Raw genomic sequence first — 13,345 nt, forward strand, 5'->3', positions numbered from 1 at the left:
CACTGCCTGCAATGGCTGACAAACCCAGTAACACGGTCAGGTTGCTAGATACGTTAGGCATATAGATAAAAGCTTAAAGTATTAGCTACAAGCAGGGTGTGGATGCTTAGCTGGGCACTCAGATACTGCTAGCCCACCACCCACAGGACAGCCCCTCTCCTGTACGTCTGTCGATCTGTCTGTGCAACACACTGACTATGTCATGTCGTCCTGCATTGTCCTCACACGCGAGCTAGCTTGGTACGAGCTGCTTGTTTGACCAGCAATAATTTGACCCTACAACACGGCGGAGCAGCAGTGCTGTAATTAAACCGCCCGTCTGGACTCAGGTTGTGGCTGTTTACTAATGACATGACGGGATAAGAAACGCCTCCTTGCCGAACAGTAGCAAGGGCTTGGCGATGTCTCTAGTCCTTACTAAGTCCAGTGTCCAGCAAACCAGGGGCGTTTCCAGGATTTTTGAAATGTGGTGGCTCACAGGACGTCAGCATGATTGATGAGAGTTGCAATAACGTTGCCAATTCAACGCAACCAAGAAAACTGGTGATGCTGTTTAGCCTAGCAGCTAACAACATAACATAACATCTACACTGGCTAAAGCCCAGACAAATGTGGAGTTAAACAAGATTCCTGCATTTTCTGTCTGCACCACTGAGACCAAAGCAAGACCATTGATGACAAGATAAAACAAATAAAATAGTTCTAATTTAATCTGAATTTCATTCTGCAGGTGCCGGCACTCAAGGTAGGTTTGAGTGACTGGACCTGATGAAATGCACTGTTTTAGAATAGAGGTAAATGCATTACAGACTCCACACTTAGCTTAATACTATTTTTTTATTTATTTATTAATTTTTTTAGGATTGAAGGGCTGGACCAAAATGATTTACAGTGAAATTCTGGCCCTCATATTTTGCCCAAATCTAATCTAGTCCATTTTCTTAGATATTTACCATCAAAATATACAAATAGTTCAACTACAACTGCCTAATGAGAAAGAACCTTCAGTCATAAACACATTATTGGATCATAATTATTGATTCAAGAGTGTGTGCATATCACTTTTAATGCTGCTAGTAGAGATGATTTTCATTATTTATATAATACTAGATGGCTTAATAGTGCTCTAGCAAAATAGCATTGGTAGAGGGATGCCTGGTGCCACCCTGTGCCCCCCTCAGGACACGTCCTTGCATCCAATCCTGCCTGTGACTGGTGCATTTTGTGGTTAAGTAGTTTTAATTTAAATCTATGACTGTGATTGTGTCAGCTGCTGTGTTTTTAGGCGAGCTGCCCACCCCCCACCTCTTTCTTGGATAAGGGTGTAGGGGGGCCACAGGGTCCCCTCTCTTCTCCTCTTGAGCCGATTACCAGGATTGAAGCTGGCCAGCCATTGGCCAGTGTTGCATACTACACAGCACACACGCGCAGACAAATACACAACCCCTCGTCTGTGTAAGGAATCATTAACTCTGCATGTCCAGAAGTTTCCCAGACTGTAATTCTTTCACTATACTGGGGTTTCAGCTCACAAGCGTCACAGTGTAGTCCAGCAGAGCATAACTCAATGTAAGGAGATGCATGGCCTTCCTTCACCACGCCACACCCCACCCATATGTCAGGTGGTGGAGCGCCCAAGCTGCACAAGTGTCCTCCAAATAGGCTAGACCACTCCAGAGTGAAGCTGTGCTATAGATAAAACTTGACACTGTTATCCTTAAATAAAGCTTCCCACCCCCCAGTAGAAAAACAGAATATCTGGTAATTGTTATAAACGTTTAATTTCAGAGCAAGCTGCCACTGAGAGCAGTGAGATCATTTGTGTGATTAGATTAGGCACGGCTGGCTGATTAGTCTGGAGCAAAGGTTCTCAAACTTCTTAATCTTTCAAACCCAAAATGAATAGGTCCTGCTGCGGGACTTATGGTGAGGCTCATTATAACATAACAGGTACCCATGTCACGTTGGGGACTCGCAGTGGGAAGAGATGTGGGGACTTATTTCTGCAGACTGAATAAACACTGGGCTTGGATGGTGTGGCACAATAGTCATGTAGTGTTGAGATGCAGGCATGCATCTCAACACTACATGACTCCACTCCACCCACTGGAGATGTGGAGGTTTAGTGACTTCTAATCCTTCTAGGTTTTGGTGGGACATGTGAATGTGTGGCACATTAGCCTTCCTAAAGTGTTTAGCTTTCATGATTCTCTGAAACTCTGCACCAGAGTTATTCAAGAAAAGCACCCAAACCTATCAAAAGTTCCCATCTCAGAATCGGCTTATTGTTTTTGTGCAATATTTAATGAAGCCATTGATGATTTAACTTTCATACTCTAAAATTGTCCAAGGAACAGGCTCTCAAGTACATAGACATAGGCCAGAGTTTGATACTTTTCAATTTGCCTTATTTTTATGATCCTTCATAAGTACATGAACTTTTGTGAGTTGAAAAAGCACATTTTACCTGGTTTAAAAACGGAAACCTGCACCAACTAAAGAATTTAATTGTTTTGACACCAGGCTCATCTTCTACCTGTGTTTTCTATTATGTCTTATTTAATACTCCTGAATTTAGATTATGGATGTAAAGTGGAGAATAAACATTGGTGTTCCCATGTCTCATATCATAGTTAGAGCATATCACATTTATCAAGTAAGTTTAGCTCCTGTAGTACAGCTCAAAGCAAATATGTGGCTGAGGATACTCCATGTGTAGTCGTGATCTAGTGACCATGCAGACCATAGGATTAAGTGAGGTTTACACTTGGTTGTGGACAGTGACAGAAACAGAGGATGAGTAATGATTATTGTTATATTTCTTTAAAGACCGCTCGAGGTCTGCTTGAAGTCCGCACAGTCTCGTGCTAACAGCCTGGTGACGACATTTCCATCACTTGGGCACAAATGCAGTATAATAGATGGATGCAGCCTTTTCCGTGAGGGACGGCATTTCATTTCCTCTAACAAATTCCTGAAGCCCTACATATTAATCTGTCTAATATCCATGGAAACAAACTGGTTTTGCCTGAGCTTTAAGAGCACTTTCTTCGATTTCAGTTGTATAGTTGTAGCCTAAGGGTCTAAGCCTCAGTATCTTTTAAAAAAATCTTTATTTTATGTGTTGACAAAAGTGACTGTGTTTAAGTATCATATTACTCTGTGGTTCCCGTTGGCTGTTTTTTTTTTTTACATACATATAAAATACCATCTTAAGAAACTAAAAAGAACTAAAAAGGCTCTTAAAGAACCTTAAAATGTTACGAATTTTTACAGTTTTACTTGTTTAGTTGATGTTTGTCCAGTATTTGTTGTTCAGCAAATTAGCAAGCAATGGCAATTTAAAAAAAAAAAAAAAAAAATTGGGTTCCACAGATTGACATCAGATTAAATCCCACGCCACGGTGCTGGTTGGCTAATCGTTAGTCCTCACACCGTGCTCAGTGAACCGATGTAAGTTTTAATCGAGGAACTGCTGTTTCACATCTCAATGCCAGATCAATCAGTCAGCTTGATGGAGTGGATAAATTTAAATGGGACAAACCCAGCCAACCATAAGACATGATTCACATCTTTTTATAATCTTTAAATTGATGAGATTGAAATTTTTATCGTAGGATAAATATCTTCCCTATGTGGCAACAAGCAGACCGAAAACATGGTAGCAAAATACCCCCCCAGAGCATTACAGACTTGGTGAGGTCAAGGTAGGGCTGTTTGATATAACGATATATATATATGGGATGACGATATAGAAACGTCTATCATTTCATTTTATGCTATCGTTTGTTTCATGGTGTCGCAAAATAAACTGTTTACGGCAATATTCTTTTCAGCGTTTTGATGGTCACTGTGGTGGCTATATTAATTTCTTAAAGTTCTCTCTTTCTCTTATATTTAATATAACCACACTACGGACGGACAAGCTCCTGTTTTTATGCGTTGTTGTTAGGAACAACGACGGTAAAACCATCGCGTGCCCGCTTGTTTATTTTCCACATAAACCTTTCACAATAAAGCTTAAGATCCTGTTGAGACTTTTCAAAATAAACTGAATCACGTGAAAGAGGATGCAGAGTGTTTACGGATGAGAAGCAAAAAAGAGCCGTCAGGTGCTAAAAAATAAACCTTAGACTCAAACATTAGAACAGGCTTTTTTGTGTAATAAATACTCACAAAGAAAACGGCGGCCGTTACAACTTATGTCTAAAAATGTATAGTTTCATGCATTGGTTAAAACACTCGACTCCAGGTACACGACGCTCAGCTGGATACACTTCACACAAGTCGAGCTGCCCGAGAGTCACAGAATTTACAGAAAATGTTACATTTTTGTGATTTATATCATTATTGGGACGATAGATGTCTTATATCGGGATATGAGATTTTGGTCATATCGCACAGCCCTAGGCTTCACTTATTTCCTTCAATTTGTCACTGTCTACTCAGATTTCTTCAGTCAGCTCAAATGGTGTCTGTTCAGAAATGTGGCATTCAATAACTTGCTACATGCAACCTCAAAATAATGGTATGTGTCATCTTTGAAAAGAAGCACCCTTTTTTTTTTTTTTTTGAGTATGCAGCATCAGGAAGACTCCTCTAATAGTTTGGATGTTGACAGCTTTGCAGCTTCTTGTGCTTGGAAATGCTGCTCATCAGGGAAAAAAAGCTGCTGACAAGATTGTCCTGAATATGAGTTCTGGAGAAAAAACAAAGACTGTACAGCAAGTTTGATGTGCAGGAAGTAAGAAAAAAATAAGTTTTGAATGAATTTTGGGACCAGTTTACACAACCCAGACTTGAGGCCACCGGTTATGTCAGACCCTGTCCAACATGATGTGCTTGAAACTGAATGCAGGTTTTGTTAAATCTGGGTCCAGTCCCCCCCCCCCCCCCCCCCCCCCCCATATAAATGTAAACATTCTGCTACATGCCATAAAGTTGAGCCATAAATAAAGGCAGACTGACAAACATTTTACAGGACAAGCAGACCATGCTGGATAAATAATAGAGAATAAATGATGCATATCGTCTTTACAAATGCACTCTCCGGCAGTGGGTTTCATGAGGGTATTGACAGTGCAGTAATTAGCAGGTAGTGCTCTTTAAGCCTGTAATTACGTGTTACATTGCCATCATTCAGACAGGAGTGATCTTTATTATGCTGACATTTCCCTCTGCTTCCTGTATAAGTGTGATTTTCCTCAATCATGTAAATCAGATTATCAGGAAACTCTTATTTATGCAAGGCAGAGTTGGCTACATTAAACAGTACCTTTGTATCTGTGGGATGGTGATAAGGTTTTACAGTTCCTCCTCTTGCCCTGAATGCTGACCCAAGACCTTTTTTTTTTTTTTTTTTTTTTTTCTCCTTCCCCCTGAGCAACTCAAGAGAAGCTTATGGTTTAAAAATGGGAACGGCAGCATTTTTTTGTCCACTCAGTTCTCCACTGATCCTGCGTGGAACAAGATGTTCTGCCCCAAACATCAATTATGCTGAACAGTGACCCTAAAAGCCTCAGAAAGTTGTCAAGTATTAGAGTCAAAGTTGTACAGTTGTGTTTTGTTTTTTTTGTCCCATAGTACAGCAGCTTAAAAGACAAATCTATTGTTAGATCTCTATGATTGGATCTAAATTTAAGACATTTAACAGACATAAATGCCTTAAATAGACTTTAGGGCTTCTAAAGTTGAGGCAGAGATGGAAATTAAAGCAAATGTTACATCACAATACATACTTTTACTTTCAGTTTAAGAATTTAATTTAACCCACAGGCACTGTGTCCTCACAGAAGAGAACATAGTTAATACACTATGACAGATGTTTTTTTTTACTTTATATGTACTTTGGTAAACAGAGCAGAAAATCTTCTCTTTAAATGCACACTTTTCTTTACCTTGCACTGCTCACATGTACTATAGGAGCTTCTGCTTGTCAGATATGTGCTCTTTGGCTTTTGTTTGTTTGTGGTTTACTAACTGCTGAAATGAATCTTTTGAATCCTAAAGTGTTCCCAGTTTGTCTTTGTGAAAGCTGCGTGATGTAAATGTGTTAGCTGCTGCTGTTGCATGGCAAAGTAAACACAGAACTACACAGAACTGCATTGACTTGATTGTCCTGTTTTTACCTATCCTATCTAGCTTTTTGAGCCAGGATGATGTCTGACCCAGGGACCTGTGTGTCATTAGAGAACACCAGGCTTATAATATAAATTCCCTAACTTAGTGGTTGTAGCTTTTGCCCCCCCCCCCCCCCCAAAAAAAAAAAAAAGACTGAAGTGACTACTAAGGCTGAATTTAAGGAAAATTAAAGAGAAAGGGTTTCAGTTTGAGCACCACAGGAGAGTAAATTGGAAATCTGCATGAATAAAAATGGATTTTAATTATTACTTTATCTCAGTTATGTAATGCACAGCTGAATGGGATGATGGTATGTCACAGCATATTAAGACACTGGTCTGGCCGTCACATGGCCTAGCGAGGTGAAAAGCCTGAGAAACGCTTACTTTATCACAACATTCTTTTGGAGAAAATATACAAATAAAAGTATTTATTTGAAGTCTCTATACAGCACAAGAGACTTCTTGTGTGCTCTTGCCGCTCCTTTTTTCTCCTGTCATGTTCTGAACTCCAAAATCAACGATTATTATTCACACCAAATGACTTTTCTGATCACCTTAAGGATTATTTTCCTCCCTGTACTTATCATCATAATTTGAGGTGGAAGGTATTTACTAGCAGGAAGTCGGACTTGTAGCCACTTTGTTTCCTGTGGCACGGGATATGCTGCATGTTGGCAGACTCGCTGTGACATCAGTGGCCACTCCCTCCCTCCCAGCTTTTCCCTGCTGGTGCACAGGAAGCAGGAAACTCTGCAGAAAGGAAGTGAGTGTTTTGTGGAGATAGTGTGTTTCCTGGCCTATGAGGTGGAATGATTTGTTTTCAGAACGGTCAGGTTTCTTTTTTTTCTTCTTCTAACTATTCCCAGATTCTCAATCCTCCAGAGGAGTCATTTCCACCAGTGGTGGCAATTTAGTTGTGAAGAAGTATTTCAGTGTGGTTAGATATTCTATATTATTGGTCATATTTTGTTGTCGTTGTGGTTTATTGAAGTTGCTGGCTGTTAAACTCATCAGTTGCTGTACCTTCTTTCACAGGAGTTTTTATTCTTTTTTTTTTTTGTGTGTGCTTTTTTGTATACTTTCAGACCTGATATATGTATACAGATGCTGGCCGTCAGATTTTTTTTTCTATTTAAGTATTTACTCTTTTTTTTTTTTTTTTTTTTTTTTTTAAAGGAAACCTATTGACGTTCTTTGTGTTTACATGAAAAGAATTCCAGAAAGCTATGTGTGATTGCATAGGACATATCTGACAAATTGACATAGTCCATCACATTGATGGGACAATCACATTTTGATATAAAGCGGATCAGCTTAGTGATTTGCAACATTGCACCTGAGTACAAGAGCATAAATACCTCTGTATATATATCTGTATTGCATAGGAAATCTTTTACAGATTTAACAGATGTTTTCATCATTAGGCAGACACAGCTCATTGAGGCGACTGTTTTTGTGATTTGAAGCTGTATGATTAAAATTGAACTGAATTGGATTGAAACTGAATTGCAGCATTGCGGCAAAGCATTTATACTTAGTTTTTATTGTGAATAAGAGTACCTCTAGCTAATCCTAGAAAGTCCCGTGACCTGACATTGTAAATGCAGTATTTAAATTTAAGCAAAGTGGCGGAGGTAACCAGGTGGTTTTTGCAGCTGAGCTTTGTAAATAAACAATGCCACTTTCTTGTGTTATGTAACAGCGACTATCTCTTCCTTTTTTGTTTTTAAATTTAAGATACCATAGTCATCAAGAAAAGGCAAGGTCAATAACCTGGAACTATGAAATAATTTCACTTTTACCCTAAAAGTTAAACTTAAATAGTTATGAAAATCTTTGTAGCTATATGATATACTTACTCTAACCCTAACTGTGTTGGCTCTAATTGAAATTGTAGCACTTTACTAAAGGTGTCTGCAGATCTGAGAGACCTGTAGGCAATGTGGATTTAATAACCTTGATTGACAGGCAAGGACGTATGGCTGCTTCTTTTCCATGCTAGGTCCTTCCTAGCACAGTCATGATAAAAGCTGGTGTACACATTGTACATACAATGCTTTTTGTTCCAACAACTCAAGCGACAGTTTCTTTCCCTTTCTTTGTTGGAAACATGTTACTGTTGCATTAATAAGTTCCTCATTGCGTTAGATAATTAAATGCCTTTGGACTTTGAGGTCTAGCCCTTTGTTTATGATAATAGAAATTTTTTCTTTTATTTTTTTTAAAATAAATTCGCTGGAATAAGTATTTTGATCTTCTGTGAGATGGCATAGGGTATCCTGGGAAATTAAAATGCTACGGCTTATAAAGGCAGAAAGGACTTACGAGTTTAGCTGGCTGGTTTCTGACTTTGGCTAAAGGTCAGTGCTGACCGTGGGTGTACCTGCTAAAGTGGCAGCTGGAGATAGTAGAAACACTTTTGGGTAACAGACATGCTGGCCTCAGCCACAATGACAGCAGCATGAGGTCACTCATGCAGAGGCGCTGACCACGGCGTGCATTTATCTCTGTTTGCATTGTTCCTCTGTGTGTTCATTGCCCGTGCCCTCCCCTTTTTCTCTTTCTGTCTCACCCCTCACGTCATGCAGACATTAGCTGGCTGCGTCCCCATGGCAACGCTGTAGCTGTGATGAGCTGCACACTACAGCAGTTTAAAAAAAAATAAATAAAAAATAGGAGGCCACACACACAGTTTTCGACAGGCTCCAGTGTTTCCTTTTTTAGAAATAAATGAATAAATTATAATCTGCTAGCCCTGGTTCTTTCTGTCTTGTGTTTTTCCTACAAGCTTGTTGGCCATGTTGCTGTTGAGGTGGTCCTCAAAACCATTCAGCTCCTGCTTCCCCAGAACATCTCATCCTGCAGTCAGATGTACTCACATTCCACATTCTCGGACTGCAGCTAGTCGCGGTAGTTCTTCCTTTGCTTAGGAGGTCATCTGTGAGCTGTAGGGTCATTCTGAACTGGCTCACGTGCCGCTATACCATGCTCACTGAAGCTGCAGAGCTGATCAAGGACTCTCAGCTGCAGTGCAAGACGGTGTAGCTGGAATGATTTATTGCCCTGTTACATGTTTATATCCCTGGCCCAAATATTGGAAGAGTGGAAGAGTAGCAAGTAGTGGTTTGACTGTATGGTTTGTATTTTTTTTTTCCTAATCAAAGACATTGAAATATAAATGTATAGTTATAAAGCGCATTCTGTTTACTCCTGACAGAAAAATGAAACACTGCAAACTTTTGTAAAAGGTCTGCTCGCTGATTGATTTAAAATTGGTTTCATCCATAAAAAATAAGCCCAGCCCACATAGACTTATAAATGTAATTACATCATTTAAAAATACTAAAGAAACAATCCAATCTGACGTCTTTCTTAAGCTTTAGAAATGCGTCCAGCTAACAAAAAAGGAAAAAAACAGTCACTATTGGCCACCCCAAAACTAGATTTTTTTTAACAGCCACCTCACTAAATATAGATATTCTAAACTCATCATTAACTTCTTTGTCCATTCAGTAATTAACACACCCTACTGTCCTGGATATTTGTAAATCTGTCAGCTTGCAAAAATATTGGTCATAACACTACCACAGTTTCTTCTGGCGTGACTATGCATGTAACTGCAATTGGTCCACATTTTAATAATTGTTTGCATTTTTATAGGCAAAATGTGTTAAACCCCACTTTAAAAAAAGGAAGTCAAGAACCTTCTATAACCTTTGACCCTTTTCCCCATCAGCTGCAACTACAGCCACCTGCACCTTCTTAGCAGGCCTAGATCACTAGCTCTACAGCTGTGTTGTCTGTGTTGCTGTAAATGTCTGCTGAGCTTGTTTTTATCTGGCTGACCAGATGAAGCTGTAAATGTGTAGCATGTCACATTTCATGGTCAGGCTATAGGTGGGTCTGCCTGAGAGTAATCGCACCTCAGCACAGGTTCATTACAAAGTGGGGCAAAAGATCGTGACCATAGGCCTTAACTCTCAGGCTGGACGCTTGTGCGGTTTAAACCTTAGTAAGTAACGTTGCCACCTTCTCTCAGTCTGGAGAAATGCTGCGGTGTGCTTTATTCTTCCAGTCTGACAGGATGCAACAGAGTGATGCTGTTCTTTCTTTATTTGGATGCCACAGTTGTTTTTTGTTTTGTTTTTTTTTCCTACTGAGTGTGAACTCACAATTATACTCCAGTTGTGTGTCACTTATTCAGAAAGCCAGTGAATCACAATTATGAATTAAAACAATAGTTGGGTCCTCACAAATTTGTACGGGTTGAGGCGTTTCCTGCAGGCAGGTGGATGTTGGACAAACCAAATTCCTGTGTCCATGTGTAGAACCCAGAATGCAAATGTTAGGTTTATCAGATGAACTATGTCACTAAATACTGATTTCCTGTTGCTACTTGATGGTGCCATGGCATTCATAGTTCATGGTGGGATCCTTATCAAACATGACTAGTCTGGGCCGGTTTGGGCAATGTATGGGTGAATTACAAGAACTTTAAATTTCACAGTGCTTTGGACATTCCCTTGAATAAAAACTGACCATGTATGACCAACACTGAAACGGATTTGATTCAGTCTCTAGGAGGATGTTTTTTAAATTCTAATGCTTAGAAATGGCAAAAAAAATTGCATCCAAATTGCTTCTTACATTCAAAATGGTGGTTTTATTGTGGTTTAAAGTATGTGTTAGAGGCTGTTATGTATGTGTACCAAATGTCTTGGATGTTAACTGGTATTCAAGCATGTTCAGGACCTTAAAAATGCACATTGTTTTTGAATAAATAATGATAAACTTAGCAATTCCAGAAATTACAATAGGAAAAAAAAAAAAGAAAGAACCCCCCCCCCCCAAATAATTACAACAGCATTTCTGCAGGATTTCAGCATCTTATCATCTCCCAGCTGCAAAGCTCACTGCATCATCCTTAATTAATGCATCTGCTCTCAGTGTATTGGCTGCTGTCTATTAAATAGAAGAATGGGGGTCAAGCTGGGCAGCCAGGATATTCATCACCACTGTTTATTCCCAGCTTGTTAGGAAGTCCACTTTAGCCTCCTGTACATTGTTTAAAGGTCTTATTGGGGTCATGGGAGAAATGTATGAATGTATAGCTGATAAATGAAATGGATTGGATACTACTTAGTACCCTGTTACTAGGCAAAATGTGTTCATAGCTCAGGGAAATGCTGAATAATTAATGAAACCACCTATGTTTTTTTTTTTTAAAGGTATTTTTACTAAAGCATACAAATCAGTAGGCGAATACCTGCTTGTTACATCTTAATGTCATTAGGCATTCCCTTTTCAATTAGCAAACAGAATGAGGGGCTTCTGAGTTTTAACAATGGTCCAGATTCTCCTAGGTGTTTTAATAAAGTTTAAAGTTTAGGTAGCCATGAAAGATGACTCATGAGATTTAGGAGAGTTTGAAGTTTGAATGTTTTCAGGTGAGGTTTTGGCATCAGCGACTTGGGTCATGGTAAGCTGTTGGCTTTCCCTTGTAGATCATAAGGACTCAGGTTTATAAGGTTCTCGCTTCATCCCCATCTGCCACCACAGACAACCCCAAAGTGGAGGCTATGGGCTGGCAGGGACCAACAGCAAAATGGGCTTTACTGTCAGAAACACCCACTTGATCTAAAGTCGTGATTATGGTTATTTTGTTACTCATTGCTTGTGTGAACAGTGACGTCGGTGCAGGTCTGTAACCATTTATACTGGCGTTAAACGATAGGTGTCACAACTTTAAAACCCCCTCGACTTCTTATCAGTGCTGCTGCAGGAGGACAAGAAGTCAAAACAGGAAATAAAGAGAACAGAGGTAATTTTGGAGTTTGCTACATAGTCTTCTTTTCTAGATGTTAAAGCATTTCCCTGTTATTTGACAGTCTCTGTGCTCCTAGAGACACAATTATCATTAAATGGTGGTAAAGAGCGACCAACTCTCGTGTGCCATGTAATTTAAAAAAAATAAAAAAATAAAAAAAAATCCAAAGGCACGACAAGCGTTGTGGCAAACGCCAACAGTTGTCACGTTATTTTTGGTTTACGCTGCCATTCAAGAGGGTATCAGTGGCTAGTACAAGTGTAACTCACAACAACGTGCCCATCTCCACCCATGGAAAGATGGAGTTTCCCATAAAAAGAGGTTTGAAGTTTATTCAAAGCATGTTTGGCAAGTTTATAAATGATTGTTTACCAGAAATGATCATGACTACAACTTTTAACAGTAAAGCAAAGTCTTAACCCTCACACTTTGAAAGGGAACAAAAAGAAGGAAAATCTGATTTTAAAGTTCTAACTTTAAACACAATTCCACCACTAAATTCAAACTGGTTCAAAGACAGACGGACAGACTTGGGGATTTTGCCTTTGGTTTCCTGTGACAGATGACTTCAGCCTCAGTTATTTTGGATGAGCTGTTTTTATTTTTTACATTTTTTTTTAAAGTGCAGCCCACAGTCTGCCCCCTTAAATGGAATTTTGAAGAGGCACGAAGAAATGAGGGCTGGGCAAAAAGTTAAAACTTTTACAAGATTTAATCACTTTGATGGTCTGAAACCCTAGAAAGGCCTTTTTTTTCCAGCAGAAACAATCATGCACATCTTTCAGCTGTCCTTTTAGAACAGTAACTGCATGCCTGCATGTGATGCATTTAAAGCACGTCTGTAAACTGTACCTAATAAAAACAAGAAGCACGGCTAATTACAGGTAGTTTTCTTTTTTCAACATGTGCCATCAAGCCTCAGTGATTTGTATTTAGAGAAAAAACGTAAGATGTGTATGACAGTGAAATGAAAAAACTGTAGATACAAATTTATGTATCTTCTGTATGTTCTGTTGCTCCTGAAAACACTTTAACCCTAAAGCAACCAAGTGGTTTTAGGTTGAAAATTACTTGAAATGACAATTAAATTATACAGGAACTCTTTTGTTAAAAGCTATATTTGAGTTTATCAGTTAGTCTTTAGTTTATCTATGGCAGATATTCTGAAATGTTCAAATCTAATTAAATACATTTTTTTTTTTTATCCTAATCGGCGTCAAGTCTGCTGTGGAAGTAAATCTTGCTACAATAGTTATGGAAAAGAACTGCAGTGTATTCTAATGTGTTGTAGTGATAAGAAGTGGAAAATTACACTGAAGTCAAAACCCACAGTGTTAAAAAACACACACACACTAACACGGTCCTTAATGAAGCGGCACAACTTTTCAAAATCGTA

The 13,345-nt window shown here is 39.1% G+C and overlaps 2 protein-coding genes across 10 annotated transcripts in view; one reads left to right on the forward strand and one right to left on the reverse strand.

Moving 5' to 3' along the window:
* The window catches only part of LOC308397092 (uncharacterized protein), a gene marked incomplete at both ends in the record, with an annotated part of 535,410 nt that overhangs the window by 22,377 nt on the left and 499,688 nt on the right, over positions 1-13,345 (reverse strand). The window lies entirely within an intron of this gene.
* The window catches only part of afdna (afadin, adherens junction formation factor a), a 123,105-nt gene that overhangs the window by 1,126 nt on the left and 108,634 nt on the right, over positions 1-13,345 (forward strand). The gene's annotated exons all lie outside the window — the stretch shown is intronic.

Source organism: Rhamphochromis sp. 'chilingali' (genome assembly GCF_963969265.1).
Source record: "Rhamphochromis sp. 'chilingali' genome assembly, chromosome: 5".
NCBI lineage: Eukaryota > Metazoa > Chordata > Actinopteri > Cichliformes > Cichlidae > Rhamphochromis > Rhamphochromis sp. 'chilingali'.